The sequence below is a fragment of the Coregonus clupeaformis genome, unplaced genomic scaffold (genome assembly GCF_020615455.1).
Source record: "Coregonus clupeaformis isolate EN_2021a unplaced genomic scaffold, ASM2061545v1 scaf2556, whole genome shotgun sequence".
Lineage (NCBI taxonomy): Eukaryota > Metazoa > Chordata > Actinopteri > Salmoniformes > Salmonidae > Coregonus > Coregonus clupeaformis.
The window spans coordinates 10,721-23,454 of NW_025536010.1; the positions used below are offsets into that span (position 1 = coordinate 10,721).

Sequence of the window (12,734 nt, forward strand, 5' to 3'; positions counted from 1 at the left end):
ATGGTTGTTGTGTGTTAAATTGCTGTCTTTTCGCACGAATTAAGTAGCACATAAATTCGTGTCTTTTCACACAGAAACGCACGAAATCTGATGAAATACATTATGCTACCTGTGGTTTTGTCGAGCACGGTTATATGTCAGACATTTAAACGGCGACGGATAGCGGAAAGCAAACCCCGTATTGAGTCAATACTGTCATCGATTGGTAAACATAATCCTTAACGTAAATATCCCAGGTTCGTACACAACGATTTTCCTTACATGTTGACTTTGCGCGCAGCCTTGGCGGCGAGCTGCATCCTGTAGGCTTTGCCACGGGTGGATTTGCGAGCGGTTTGCTTGGTTCTGGCCATGGCGCTAGCTTCCTTCTTAGACAGTCGGAGTATAGCCTCGAAATGCCCATGTGAAATGTATAAAGCCGGCAGTGGCATCTGCTGATTGGACACCATCTCCCCACCACCCCGATTGGCCCGTTACGGAGGCCTCCTCTGTCGGCTATCGGAAGGGATGCTTTGCTTCTCTTTTTTTTGACCGCGCACCCAAAACAGTACACTGCGCACCCAAAACAATACACTGCGCGCCCATAAAACACACTGTACGCCAAAAAACAATACACTTTGCGTGCGCCCGCAATAATACACTGCGCGCCCAAAACAATAGATCACTGCTGGCCTTTACACGCAATAATAGTCGCCATAGTCAAGAGTGAAATCTTGTGTTATAATTTAATGCTAGCCTGCTATGGCAAACGAGGCCAATAGTACACTGCGCGGATGCAACTGCACACTGCGCGCAGGCAAAAGCACAATGTGCGCGCAAAAGTACACTGCCGGCCCTTTATGCGCAATAATAGTCGCTGAAGTCAAGAGTGAAATCTTGTGTTATAATGTAATGCTAGCCTGCTATGGCAAACGAGGCCAATAGTCCACTGCGCGCAGGCATTAGGACACTGCCGCGCGATAATATTCGCCAAAGTCAAGAGTAAAATATTTTGTTCTAATCACCACATGTTCAGTAATGGCATTTCCCCCCTTTATTCAAATTACAACCTCTCACTTTCAGTTATTTGAAATGAAATAATCTCTCAATTATCACTATATCTAAAACAAGCCATAGAAAGTTGGTTGCAATTTCAATTAAATCATCCAGAAACGACAGAACAAACTCAAATACACTAATAGGAGAAAATATATATTTATTGATATTGTATGTTGTATAGCCTTACTTGTTGGTATCTCAGACGACCAGAACCTTAATAATAATCACCATACTTACTTCACATAGCACGGACATATAGTAGACTACTGACACTCACTCCTATGGAATGGGTATGGGGACTGGACACGCCGGGACCCAGACCCTACTGTTGTCGATCACACATATTAATGTCGTGTTCAGGGTGCTATCAGAGTTATCGGAAATACCTAGTTCCGACTGGGAAGTTTCACTTGAATGACCCTCCAAGTAGAAATTACAAGTGAGAAATAGTGAAAATGTTGTTGCCAATCTTATTGGTTTAAGAATTGTTCCGACTTCAAAACCACTTGAACACAATCATGTGGGAGTTACAACTTCCCATTTTCCACGAGAATGTGAAGTTGGCATAATACAGCATTCAAGTGCTAGTCGGTACTAGGAAACGGACATTTCTGACTTGCTAACTGGTTGAACGCGTTACAATAGCCTAAGTATATAATATGATTGACATAACCACAATAGAAAGGCCTTGGAAGTGCCATAAGTGAAAGCCGACATATTTCATTATTTTTACATTAACCTCTTTAACATGTATTAAATGAATAATGAAGAAAATGGTGTAATTTAGACTCTACGAAATATGAAATGCATTATGAAGAAAATCGTGTACTGTTGCCTACACGGAAAAGGGGCCTTTCTGACCAAAAGTGCACCAGTATCCCAAAGTATTAATCGAAATCAAGCATAGAAAACAGCGTTAACATTAATAAGGGTGGCAGGTAGGTTAGTGGGTTAGAGCGTTGTGCCAGTAACCGAAAGGTCGCTGGTTCTAGTCCCCGGGCCGACTAGGTGAAAAATCTGTCGATGTGACCTTAAGCAAGGCACTTAACCCTAAATGCTCCTGTAAGTCGCTCTGGATAAGAGCATCTGCTAAATGACTAAAATGTAATAAAACAATTTTTCCCACGTAAAGTGTGTATTTTCTCACAAATTATGTTCAGAAAATCTCAAACAGTACATAGGCATACAACTACAATGTTTGAAACATTATTAAATAAAGACAACATTTCTGTATAATAAAGAAAAATAGGCTATCCGTTTATGGTTGTTGTGTGTAGCCTACTGGATAAATTGGTGTCTTTTCGCACGAATTAAGTAGCACATAAATTCGTGTCTTTTCACACAGAAACGCACAAAATCTGCTGAAATACATTACGCTACCTGTGGCTTTCTCGAGCACAGTTATATGTCAGACATTTGAGCGGCTAGGGATAACGGAAAGCAAACCCCGTATTGAGTCAAAACTATCATCTATTGGTAAACATAATCCTTAACGTAAATATCCCAGGTTAGTACACAACGATTTTCCTTGCATGTTTTGCTAGGTCCTGCAGGACATCACCCCCTTCATCTTCCTGGAATAAAAAATCACACACAAACACAGACATTCTTTCAATGTTGGGAACACATTTTACATGAACATTTAAATCAAGATGGATTACGAGATGCCCAGGCTGATGCGCAAAGGCAACTATTGCTTATATATTTGGAGTTCATGTTAAATGTAATTTTAAATTATAATTCAATTACATTTACTGATTAAGCCAACTCAAACATTTTCAGTTTATGCTACTCAGAATATTTATTAATCTTTCTCATTGCAATATCTCAAGAGAACTTAATAATTTCAAGCATGAAAATGAAACATAAATATCCTGAGTTAACTTAACATTTATTCGTTTTTTCAATCTATCTTCTGATTACCCATAACTCAAAAACATAGACTTGTTACAACTCAAAATCATTTACCACCAAACTTAAAATATTTGTGGCAACTGATTGCCTTAAAAATAATAAGTACTCTTGACTTAAAGGTCAAACAAAAAAACATAATCTATTCAGATGTTTAGTAGAAACTTTTCTTGCCCAGTCTTTTAGCAAAAAAATATGAAATAAAAAAACATAAATAAAAAAATAACAATTAACAAGTCTACTTCTGGGCATTTTGTTTATACTTTAAGATGAACTATGTAATAGTAGAACATATTCAAACTCAGAAAAGCTAAAATTACATTAAGAAAATAACAGTTTATAAGCTATTTGTGATATAATGATAATACAACATTACCAGGAGGGCATCAGCAAGTCTTGGGTGGTGACCAAACATTTGTTTAGAAAGATTATTTGCCCACACCTGTGCCTTTTAGCACAAAATGAAACGATCTATTTAATAATAATAGTAATATAACAATAATAGTAATACAAATCATTAAGAATTAAAGAATTAAATAAACAATTACAAAGGCACACTTTTGGCCATCTGGTTGTAAACTTGCAGTGCAGCAATGTATAAACAAATTGCTTGTAAATTCTTCACAACTAAAACTGCTAAAATTTCAAAACGGTACATTAACATGTACAAAGGCAGTGTTTAGCCTTCCTTTGGCTATCTGGTTCAAATCTAGCAACTTCAGGGTGCACTGTATAGTTTTAGAAAATTAATTCAAACTCGAAAGCAAAATTAACAATATTAATAAGACAATAAAAATGATTTAACCATTTCCATAACTGAATAAACATCCCATCCTCAGAAGAAAATAAAGTCCCTATAACACTGTTTCCAACTAGAAAGGTTACTAAAGTAAAGTAGCCTGAAACTTTGAGGACAGTTTATTTATTTATGAAAATGTATCAATGAAGAGCTTTCCTTTCTGATAAAAATGTACTTCCCAAAGCTATATAGTACACCTTTTAAAAACAAAATGACATAGTGTATAAATATGGAGGATATATTTATTCATGATTCAAATTGAAAGTCCAAAGAGAAAACAAAGCAAGATCAAATTAATAGTATTATTTTACTACGCTACTAGGAAAAATCATGCCATAATTAAATGTATGATGTAAAAGCTTAAAATGGAAATACTTCAATTAAAATCTAAAATATAATAGTTTTATTTTAGCCTTTCCCCCTTTTATAATTTTCAATTTGACATTTTATCTTTTTGAATTAGTTTTACATTTGACATTGACATTTTCAGATTCACCTTTTACATTTTGATTTAAGCTTTTCATTTAGAAGTGACAGGTGTCAATTTAAATGAGGAGGCATGGCCCAACGGCTGGTGGGAGGGTCTGAAACGACTTCCAGCTGACAGTTGAAGCTTTGTATTTTAAATTTGACATTTTAAATTTAATTATGGCATGATTTTTCCTAGTAGTGTAGTATAATAATAATATTTTTAATTTGATCTCGCTTCGTTTTCCCTTTGGCCTTTCAATTTGAATTATGAATAAAAATATCCTCCATATATAAACACTTAATTCAACCCTGAATTTCAGTTTTAACAACAATAAAATGTACATTAAAATGTACAAAGACAGTGTGTACTTTGTGCCATTTGGCTGAAAACCAGTTGAGTAGAGCAGCAACTTTAACATAAACAGTTGAACAGTATTCAACATGGACCTGACATGACATATTCTCATTATGGATTATGCTCTAACAGAGTGAGCCATCAGAATCCACCACTCCTTTTTGGATCTTCAGTTACACATACAACATCAGCTCATTTTTAAGAGTCTGCAGCTTGGGTGACAGTTTAGAGTCATCAAGACCAAGCAAGATTTTCTGTGTGAACTCAAAAGTGTTTGTCAGTCCCTTGGGATAGCTGAGATGTAGTGCATAAATCAGGCCGAACATTACCAGGAAGGCATCAGCAAGCCTGGGGAGATTGACAACCACATCACCCTCTAGGACGACAGAGACTCTCACTGGGTGGTAGTGAACTGGGCTTGTGGCATCATCACTGACTGTTGTAAGGAGGACCACTGATGCATCCCACAGGTCTGGCTCATCCATATCATCCTTTAAAAAATGAAAAGGGAGAACATATACTAATCACATTTACTGAAACAATGGCTGTGGCAATTTTGATTACAGTTGGATGTAGGGGTGGAACGGTACATATATTTGTATTGAACCGAAATGGTACGGGCGTCTCGGTACGGTACATGAATTTACACGGAGAATACACAGTATAAAAATAAATAAAACTTGAGTGCAAATTAATGAATGTAATGCGGAACTACTGTTAGACAAGCGGTTCTTTAGGGACACCTAATCTGTAGCCCTGCCCTTAGCTCTGAAGCTCCCGAGCCCCGCCTACATGTCGAGTCAGTCAGTCCAGTCCAAATGAAGAGTCCACATGAAACAAACTAGTCCCTTCCAAATACAACCAAACACGGACGTAGCTGTATCCCTTCTCGCCTCGACCACAAATGGCCTCCAGGCCCGTTTGATTCGCTGTTTGCTCCGCCGTTAGCTGTTAGCTCCGCCGTTAGCTGTTAGCTCCGCCGTTAGCTGTTAGCTTCGCCGTTAGCGTGTGAAGCTAACACCAAAACTCGTCAACTGCTCTGTGTAACCGAAGCTGCTCTTTTAACATCCCTGCTCTGTGCATTCACATATGAGAGCAGCGCTTGTCTCCTATAGCACACTACTAGCTGATTGTCTTATTTTGTTTACAAGTTACAGATGGAGTCTGGAGATGATGCAGGGTACTTCTTGTTTACTGTTTACATCTTACTTTATACACTTCAAGCTGTTACAGCTAGCTCAGTGGACAGCCTGAGACATGCACAATAAAAAAATGTGCCTTCTGCATTTTTGTTTTGCTTTCCCCTCCATTGTACCAAACCGAACCGTAATGTCTGAACCGAGGTATGAACCGAACCGTGACTTCTGTGTACTGTTCCACCCCTAGTTGGATGTCATTTAAATAACAATAAATACACAAGTCTGAAAGACTCCTGTTCATTCTGCTGCGTTGTGCTCTCGTTGCTGAGAAAGTGAGATTACTTTTATGTGTTCCACTGTGAGGCTAATGACGGCTACTTGATTTTCTTTGCAGTTGATTTTTTTGATGCTGTAATGGGCTCAAAATGACACTTCACACTTATAAACATCTTGCCAGAGGTTTGTAGTTGAAACACTGGTACATATACAGAAATTCTAGTGTGTTGGAAATGAAATGAAGATATGAATTTGTTAATTTACAGTACAATAGGCCTGATATCTCTTTACTGGGACTTACCACACATGTTCTGAAAAATACAGAGACTTCCTCTAGTAGATAATCAGGAAGGGCATGGAGAACAGTGGTACGCCTTTGTGTGGACATCATGTAATTCCTAAGAAGATTAAAATAGTGTTGTGACAAGTTTACTTATCAAACCCAATGACAAACAGTCCCAACTAATTTAATATTAATTAATTAATTAATTGCCAATATCTGCACATAAATCCACTAATAACCTGCTGACTGGTGCAATTGTGGAATTAAAAAGCTTATTTGAAGCATTAAACTCCCAACATTACACTAAGACTACCTGTGAAATGTATAATCACCTGTGTATCATGGACTTTGAAAATGTTTGCCAAAGCATCTGCAGTCTTTTCAGTTTTGGAAGCTTTCTGTCTAAATAAGGCCATCAAACGAGGAGTGTGGCGATCAAGCTCGGCATAGAAAGTGTTAGGTAGGTTCTGGTTAGTTATCCGTTGGAACTCTACATATACCTCCATTGAGGAAAGGACAGTAACAGCAATTATTTATTTTAGGATGAATGAAATTAGGCAACATTACACACAATGTGACATACAGTAGCAAAGATAAAAACAGAAAAAATAACCTACAAAATGAATTTATTTATTAAATTGATGATGATTTTACCTCAGACTGCATATGAAGAGCAGGCCAGAGGTCCATTAGCTCTTTCACCGGTGGGCAGGACATTACAATAGTCTGTCGTCGCAAGGCAAACGTGTTCTGCATCATCTTACTAATAAGGGGTAGGTTTCTCTCAGTCTTCTTTACTTCCTCGACAATAGCCTGCCTCAAAAGGTCAAGGCTTGAGGGATCCTCTCCTTGAGGAAAGTTAGGCAGAAAGTTGACCTCTGCACACTTAGGCCTTTTGATGATGGAGTGTGAAGGTTCATTCTCAGGGTTTTTTCGGCTTCTTTTCCCAGCATTTACAGCGACCTCCTGACATCCAGCCCTTCTCATCTTGGTCCTGTAATTGCCCATTTTAAACTTGATGCTGTTTTTCCAGCCATCCCATCCATTGTCAGATCCTGCTTCTATTTAATCATGGGTGTTTCCTCACAAGAGCTTCAGCCACCATTGCTATCTCTTTATCACTGGGGTAAGCCTTAAAACCATATATGGTAGATGCCAGTTTGTCTAAAATATTGTGCTTTTGGTCCCTTGACAACTGAAGAGGTCTCTCATTCTTTTCAAATTCAGCATTCCCATCTCTAAGTGTCAGCTCAACGTCAAATGCAAATGTGGGAATTTGTAAAGGACCTGGAGGCCATCTGCTCAGATGTTCTGGGGATGACACATCTGAAAGGGTATCAGTTGATGCAAGAGAACTGGAATCCTGTCTAACTGAAATATGAACACAGGCTTTTTGTGGTAACTCCTCGATGTCAACAAGGCAAGTGAGTTTTCCATCAAAGTCTGGATCTTTGTATTGAAATGAAGTCACAGCAATCCAGTTGTTCTTTTAAAATCTCAATCACTGCATCAACAGAGGCTGGACGGGAGCTGAGTTTTAATTTTCTAACACGGTCTGCCTCGATGACACGAAAGATCATGTTTTGTGGGGCTTCAGCTGCCATCACTTTAATAAAAGAAGAGATTTGGAGGTTAACAACACATCAGCACACAGACATTATAGTGCATTTATAAGGCTTTCTAAATGTTTATAATCATTAATGACAACCTCCAACGGGGGGTGAGGAGGCCGTGGCGGACATAATGAATGTATGGCAAAACAAACACTTCTTATGTTCTTGAGCATGATATCTTGACAGATGAGTACTCAGGGCATTAAGTGTCTGAAATGTGGACATGCAATCATCATGGAGGCATGAGAGCGGGCTCATTTTTTGAAAAGTGGCTGTGCTGCAGTCTGCAGTGTTTAAATAAATATTTTCTAGTGGTAAAAGAAGCTGAACACAACTTACAGTGCCAAGTCATATTTGTTGCAGCAACCTGAAAACACACAAAAAAATATTATTTTACAGGACACCTGTCATGAAGTTTAAACCTCCATCAGAACTATCAAAAACTGCAGTCATATTCCTCATACTAAAAGTGTACAACAATATAGCTACACCAACATTGATTAAAACAAAGTAGATGTGTAAAATGCCTGTTAGACTATTCAAAACATGTTATTACACAAATAAGTCAAAGTTAGGTAACGTTGGGCTGGTAGCATCCATAAATTCTTATCGTAGCAATAACAAAAATATGAATACAAAAAAAGTAACCAGCTAATTCAACTTGCAGAGAATAGCTTTCAGTTAGCCTAAGTCACAACACGTGGAGTTAGCTTCTGCTTTCATTCACAACACTGACACAGCTCCAGCACAGATTTCAAGTTTTTATTGAGCAGTACATGATACCTTACTATCCACCGCTGCACGTTGGGCTCAACCAGTTTTTTTACAACTACATTAGCCTAGCCATGTAGCCTATACAGCTAGCTAACTGGCGGAATGACTTTGCATGTTAGCTTGCTAACCTAACAGATAACCGTTTTACATTGCTAACGTGACTCACTTTGTCCGTCTTAAAAACACGTTGAACCTCCAGAAACAAACATACAAACATTCAAGCAAGTTTTATGTTGACTACTTACATTCACAACTCATTTGTGCAGAGCTGAGTGTTACCCTCCGGTCTCCTGCCCTTCTCCTCGGCTCCGGTCTGCTGCCTGAAGAGGAAGTGCACGCAAATACTACAAAATAAAATATGTGAGCGCATATATGTAATTTATTAACTAGCCAACCTTGTAACAAGCAAACTATTAACAATTAATTATTTATAAACGTATATACACGTGTGTGTGTGTGTGTGTGTGATATTTTATATACAAATCTATCTGATGCAATTGATTTATTCTCAATTCGTTCTTGATTTGATTCATTTGTTCTTTCAAAATAAGACATAAATTCATGTTTAATCCATATAGTTTTAAGTTAATAAAAAATATGTTAAGTAGCAGTTACATAAAAATGAAAAATGTTCATATTATTATTATAAGTTCAATAAACTCAAAAAGAAGAAAATTGCTACTGGCACTCAACATTTTTAAGTAAGTACAACTTTTAAGAACATTTTAAGTTTACACTACGTATTACAATTAATTATTTTGAACATTCGGGTTTACAGTGTAGTAGACTACTGACACTCACTCTGTCATGAGCCCTCTCACTCCACCGGGTTACCACCTTAATTTGTTTCCACTATCTTCCACTCTGCTCACCTCCCTCTCTCTACTCAGCCTAACTAGCTCCACCTGTCCCTGCTCTGCTCGGCTCTAATTACTCTGCCAGCTGCGCTGCATTACCCACTAACCTCTCCCAGTATTTAAGGCCCTGTCTTTCAGCTCTCCGGTGTCAGATCGTCTGCAAAGCTCACACCCGGAACCTGTTTGCTCGCGCTTCTGGCTCACCCTGGTTTTGTGACCCCCGGACCTGCCTGTTTTTGGATACTCTTCTGCCTCAGGAGATCCAGACCTGCTTCTGCCATTACGACTCCTGACTACTCTTCAATCCCGGTAACTCTGACCAGCCTTCTGCCTTGCTACTACGTATTTTGGATTTCCCTTGAACTGTACTGCTGCCTGGTTTCATTCGCTGTGTGTTGTGCCCCCCAGGACTTCTGGACCACCCACCACCGGCTTCATAGGAACGCATCGCTGCCACTGGGGGGGCACAGACCCAGCGCATTGGACAGGGATCCCTGTTACCCCTGGAGCCTTCATTCACTCCCTACTTCCCTTTTCCCTTAAGTTTAATAAACTTTCTGGTGTGACGCAATTGTGGTCCTCTGGTCGTCTGTCTGAATCGTGACAGTACGATCTGACCATTATGGACTCAGTGCACACTTTCCCCGACATGGAAACCGATGAGCATGAGCAGCAGTTCCAGCAGCAGCAACAACAACTCGCCATGATCATTCAACTCCTCACCAACCTTACCCCAGCCAGTCTGCCCACCAGCCCAGCCCCGAGTTACCTGCCCCGGTCATTGCAGCCGCTGCTCGGAACCCAAGATTGGAAACCCCGAGCGGTTCAACGGCGATTCAACCCAGGTCCGGCCATTCCTGACTAGCTGCCGACTTCAGTTCTCCTTGCAGCCAAGGACCTTCGCCACGGAGGGGCTAAAGTTGGGTATGCCATCACTCACCTGACGGGCCGAGCTCGACTCTGGGGAACAGCAGAGTTCGAACGTCAAACCCCCGCATGTGCAACCTTCGACCTGTTTGCTGAGGGAGATGCTGAAGGTGTTTGACCTGGATTCACCCACCGCAGAGGCGTCTCGTGAACTGTTCAGTATTCGACAAGGCAGACGTACAGTCGCAGACCATTCCATCGACTTCCGAACCCTGGCTAGACGAAGTTCTTGGAACACACCATCGTTGGTAGGACGCGTTCTTCCATAGTTTGGCTGACTATATCAAGGACGAGTTGGTCTCCCATGAACTGCCTTCCACTCTTGATGAAGCCATCGCACTGACTGTCAGGATCGACAGAAGGATACAGACCCGTCATCGTGAGAGGGGGCGCCAAGGTCCACCTACTACCGGCATTCGGAGAGATCCGACTGGGCTCCTGTCATCTACTGCCACTCACCCAGGTCAGCTTGATCAGTCTGAGCCTATGGAGATTGGGCGAGCCTCCCTCACTCCTGCAGAGCGCCAGCGCCGCTTCACCTCAAACCTCTGCCTCTATTGTGGAGGTGATGGACATCGTGTGGTAACCTGCCCTTTAAAGGGCCGAAGCTCACCGGGGCGTAGGGGGAGTCCGGTTGAGTTCAATGACCATCCAGTCCTCCGACCGCAAACCCCTGCTGCAAGTTCACCTCCGCCTCTCTGACTCAACTCACACCCTGGCTGCTCTGGTGGATTCTGGCGCCGAAGCCAACATAATGGACATCAAGCTGGCACGCCAACTGGGACTGGAGAACCTCCGTTTGACACCTCCTATTCCTGCCCGGGCACTGGACGGACACTTACTCGGATCGGTCACTCATGTCACGGCCCCGGTCTCGATGGGTCTGTCCGGAAACCATCAAGAAACTATCCAGTTTCACCTGCTCCCCTCTCCAGGCCAACCCCTCATCCTGGGTTACCCATGGCTCCGCCGGCACAACCCTCAGCTCGACTGGGTGACCGGGGTGATCAGGGGAGTGGGGAGAGGACTGCCACCGAACCTGCCTGCTTGCTGCCGCACTACCCCCTCGGCCAGTACCTACTAACTCCGCTCCTGACCTCTCCAATGTCCCAGAATGCTACCATGGTCTCAGAGAGGTGTTTAACAAAGCAAGAGCCACATCTCTGCCCCCTCACCGACCGTACGACTGTGCCATCGACCTCCTCCCTGGAACAGCTCCTCCAAGGGGTCGTCTTTATTCGTTGTCTGCTCCTGAAAGAAAGTCCATGGAGGACTACATCAATGGCTCTCTGTCCGCAGGATTAATCCGTTCATCTTCATCTCCTGCTGGTGCTGGCTTCTTCTTTGTGGGGAAGAAGGACGGATCTCTTCGCCCCTGCATCGACTACAGGGGACTCAACGACATCACAGTGAAAAACCGTTACCCTCTGCCTCTGCTCACCTCTGCTTTTGAGTTGCTCCAGGGAGCCACTGTTTTTACCAAGTTGGATCTCAGAAACGCTTACCACCTAGTGCGGATCCGGGAGGGAGATGAATGGAAAACCGCATTCAATACACCAACAGGCCACTACGAGTATCTGGTTATGCCTTTTGGCCTCACCAATGCTCCTGCTGTGTTCCAGGCTCTAGTGAATGATGTACTGCGGGACATGTTAAACAAGTTTGTCTTCGTTTACCTGGATGACATCTTAATTTACTCCAGAAACCTGTCTGAACACACCCGCCATGTCCAGCAAGTCCTTCATCGTCTTCTGGAGAATTCCCTCTACGCCAAGGCAGAGAAATGTGAGTTTCACGTCAAGACAGTGGCCTTCCTGGGGTACATAGTGGCAGAAGGAAGTATCCAAATGGATCCTGCCAAAGTATCAGCAGTCACTTCATGGCCAGTTCCGGAGAACAGAAAGAAGCTGCAACAGTTTCTGGGGTTTGCTAACTTCTATAGGAAGTTTATCCGGAACTACAGTACCGTTGCTGCCCCTCTCACTGCTCTAACCAGCACCAAGCAACCCCTTCACCTGGACCCCAGCAGCCGACAAAGCCTTCAGTACCCTCAAGGTGAGGTTCACCTCCGCTCCCATCCTCCAGATGCCTGATGTGGACCGGCAATTCATTGTGGAGGTGGACGCCTCGGATGTGGGAGTTGGTGCTGTGATTTCTCAGTGGGCTGCGGAGGATAGGAAGCTCCATCCCTGTGCCTTTTTCTCACGTCGGTTGTAATCCCCCTCTGAGTGCAATTACGACATAGGGAACCGTGAGCTGCTGGCTGTGAAGCTTGCCTTGGAGGAGTGGCG

General features: G+C 42.1%; 2 long non-coding RNA genes across 3 annotated transcripts; both read right to left on the reverse strand.

The window, feature by feature from the left end:
- Positions 1 to 4,216: 4,216 nt before the first annotated feature.
- LOC123488898 lies at positions 4,217 to 7,317 on the reverse strand. 2 transcript variants are annotated; one of them, XR_006660331.1, is made up of 4 exons: positions 6,927 to 7,317; positions 6,605 to 6,762; positions 6,291 to 6,387; positions 4,217 to 5,065 (listed from the first exon to the last, which is right to left on the reverse strand). It is a non-coding gene; the product is annotated as an uncharacterized LOC123488898 (long non-coding RNA). The 2 variants fall into 2 exon arrangements; XR_006660330.1 differs by having other exon boundaries at positions 6,605 to 6,772.
- Positions 7,318 to 7,765: 448 nt separating this feature from the next.
- LOC123488899 lies at positions 7,766 to 8,982 on the reverse strand. The gene is made up of 3 exons (XR_006660332.1): positions 8,905 to 8,982; positions 8,225 to 8,252; positions 7,766 to 7,878 (listed from the first exon to the last, which is right to left on the reverse strand). It is a non-coding gene; the product is annotated as an uncharacterized LOC123488899 (long non-coding RNA).
- Positions 8,983 to 12,734: the final 3,752 nt, after the last annotated feature.